At 30.5% G+C, this 3,648-nt stretch overlaps 1 pseudogene; it reads right to left on the minus strand.

The window, feature by feature from the left end:
• Positions 1–2,140: 2,140 nt before the first annotated feature.
• LOC145003015 (stress-response A/B barrel domain-containing protein UP3 pseudogene) lies at positions 2,141–2,512 on the minus strand (annotated as a pseudogene).
• Between the last annotated feature and the right edge of the window lie 1,136 nt (positions 2,513–3,648).

Here is a 3,648-nt window from a genome sequence, read left to right on the forward strand (position 1 = left end):
AGCACCACACGTCACCACCACCCATCATCATTTGAGTCAGATCTCCAGTGACGACTCATTTGTTCCAGTTTATAAAACCTTCGACGTTCAAAGATCCGGTTGTCGTTCAATAGGACTGTCTCCATCACTGAAATCGACTAGTAGCCACCCTCAAGGCCAGGCTCCACACGAGATGGAAGGTAGTGAACTACCATTGTGAAGGAGTATGATTCGCTCCTTCATTTCTTCGACTATCCTCTCAAGCAGAAAGAGGTGATGGAAGATGGGGATAAGTGAAAAGCAGTTTCTGATGGTTGGAGACCGTGAGAGATGGCAACAACAAATCTGGAGAGAGTGAAGAGGCACCGGTCCAGTGATTCTTGTGGCTTATAGTTGTTCCGACGATGTTCTGTCGACGGCGTAATGGTTGCTCCGACTGCAGCTTAATGGTGGTTCTGGCGGTCTAGATCTAACTTAACATAACAAAGAGTGTGTAGATTGTGGGACAAAAATAATTATTTTTATTAAAATCTTTTTGTTATACTTCTAAATTTTATTTTTTAAAATTTGTTCTTAATTGTTCTCGATTTAAGAAATGTTCTCATTTGAACACACACAAATATATATATATATATATATATATATATATATATATATATATATATATATATATATATATATATATATATATATATATGTATATATAGGGAGATGATCAAATGAGAACACCTAAAAGGTTGAGAACGCGAGAACAATTTTGAACCAATCAATATACAAGGGTATATAGGTAAATGTGTCCTTTAATTAAATTATAAAAAATAAAATAAAAATGGTATGTTACTAAATTTTAGGGATTCAAATTACTGTTACTAAAAACAAGAATTATTCATTGTTTTTAGATTATTAATTAAAGATAAAAAAAAAACATTTTATCAATTTTTCGTTCGAATTTAAAAATCAAAAGATTTTATCTTGCTTTGCCTAATTCATGGTCATAAATGAATAAATATCAAACTATTTTATCTTGAATACATAGAATAAAATTTTGCTAATTTTTTGCTTTGGTTTTATCAAGTAATGTCATATTTATAAGTGAAGATGCAATGATTAGACTCGTTTTTTTTTTTCATGAATTGAAAACAAAGAATGTTTGAGAATTTATCATTTCATTCGAAAAGAAGAAACCACTAATTATAATCATAAATGAGTACAACTCTAAACGAAATCATTTCATTACAAAAGAATGAACATCTAATAAAAATCATACATGAATACAAATTCAGTCATACATTTCTAACCATATATGAATATATTTAAAAAAAAAAATACAAAAGACATCTAAATTTCTACATTTCCAGTCATTATATTCATTGATAAATATACCACTAGTCATAAATGAATTCAAAGAGGGGCGCTTGATCATGTTGTCGATTTCCTTGCTTACAGTTATCCTTATTCAAAATGAGCTCTTACATTAAACCTGTTCAAAACAACAATCATTAAGGTATAAAGACATGCTATTATAATATAGTTCTATTCATTGATGATTAAACTCAAACAACCTATTTATAAAATCTGGTTTATCGGTTTGGACATTCCCTTGAGAGTCTTCCAGATAATCTTGAATGTTTCCTAAAACTCATCCATTATACAAAATACCTTTGATGAACTAGACACATCATTTTCCTAAATTTGGAAAAACAAATTTATATTACAAAATCATAAAAAATCCTTATTCAAAAATGAATCATGTTACAAGCAGTAATGGAAGATATACAATCAATAGTGAATAAAATACATTACATGCCTACTCTTATAATGTTTCCTAAACTTTTCAATAAAATAACTTTAAATTTCCATAACAAAATACAAACAACAATCACAAATTCATAATTCATGATCAAGTTCTCCACTTGCAACCAAGATTTTCACAAGGTTGATAACACAACCAAGTAAAAATGCGAGAATGAATAAAAGGGTTGAAAAAAAGAAACTTAGCTACTTGGTGATGCACGAATCGTGTTCTTTTCCTACATCAGTGAAACTTAGCTACCTGGTGATGCACGAATCGTGTTCTTTTCCTACAAAGAACTGATGATTTAGAAAAATCAATTAGAAAAAAAGAGTAGATCGATAATTGAGAACCTGGAATAGGCACCCATTAGAGGTTAGCCATCTGCGGTGGTGGAATCAGGTAATCAACAACCACCACGCTCTCTATGGAATCACCGACTTTCTCCTCCTGCGAGTTCACACCTTCTGAATTTGAATCCATTGCCTCCAAATCAGCCTGCCCAGGCAAAACAGCAATTGAAGCGATCGTAAACCCTTTCGCCCTTTCATGAGAGAAATTCTCACCCAAACTTAGTTGTTCAATCGCTTGAAACTGATCTTTAATTCCTCCAAACACTTCCAAAACCCTAGATTTCTCGTTTTCCCCTAAATTCCCCTTCAACTTCAGAAATGTAACTCTTATCGCCGACCCTGGCTTCGATGAGACACTAGCACCATTAGACATCCAATCAACGGTCATGACGTCATTGATGATCGGTTTATTCTCGTTGATGACGCGAACGTGCTCAGGATGCACCGTGTACTCTCGGAGACCCTCCTTTGATATGTGATGTTAGTCTGCAGAAGATGGAGGCGTGAGGCGTGCCCTAGATTCACAAAAGATAGATGAAGAGAGTCACAGAAATTAAAGGAAATATGTGGATGGTTGAGAAATTATAGGAATTAATTAATGTTTCTAAAGATACAATTACTGTAATACCCTTTTCACCATTTAAAAGTTACACTTTAATACAAGTAATTTTAGAATTTACATAAATGGCCCGTTTGATAACAGCCTTAGATTTTATTATTTAGAAGCTCCAGATCTGTTCTCGTGTTCTCAACCTTTTTGGTGTTCTCAATTGATCCTATATATATATATATATATATATATATATATATATATATATATATATATATATATATATATATATATATATATATATATATATATATATATTGAAACGACAAATCTAACATACTTCTAATATCTCATTTGTCCGTGAGAGGATTTGAAATATATTAAGCTACATATGGATATACAAGTTTATATCTTCTTTTTAATGGATGGTATTTGAAATATATTAAGCTATATATGGATATACAAGTTTATATCTTCTTTTTAATGGATGGTTAATTACTTCTACTTACCAAAATACGTTTCAACTTTAAGGCTAAAGATTTTGTTTTTTGTTATTATGTAATGCAAATTGCAACTTTTATTAGTAAAAAATTTATCACCTGAACTTCTTCAACATCTCTTTCTATAAGTATGCCAAGTAAAACATTTGATGGAATTAATTAATCTAATTTATCAAACGAATGTAGCTTTTGGATTAAAAAATTATATAAAAATCAAAACGCTTTCAAACGCATTTGATGAAATTAATTAATCCAATTTTATCAAACGCATGAGTAAAATTATATAAAAATCAAAAGGCATTCAAAAGCTTTTCAAAAGCTTGCTTTTGGATTAAAATCTTTTTGTTTAAAATAAAAGCTAAAAGTTAGTCATGTTTGTGAGTAGTAAGTTTAATCTATAGAATTTTCATATTTAAAGTAGTTAAATTTTTTTTTGAACCGCAAATACTCACCTATTAATCCTACTTTCGATTT

The sequence above is a fragment of the Lactuca saligna genome, chromosome 6 (genome assembly GCF_052625555.1).
Source record: "Lactuca saligna cultivar CGN05327 chromosome 6, ASM5262555v1, whole genome shotgun sequence".
NCBI lineage: Eukaryota > Viridiplantae > Streptophyta > Magnoliopsida > Asterales > Asteraceae > Lactuca > Lactuca saligna.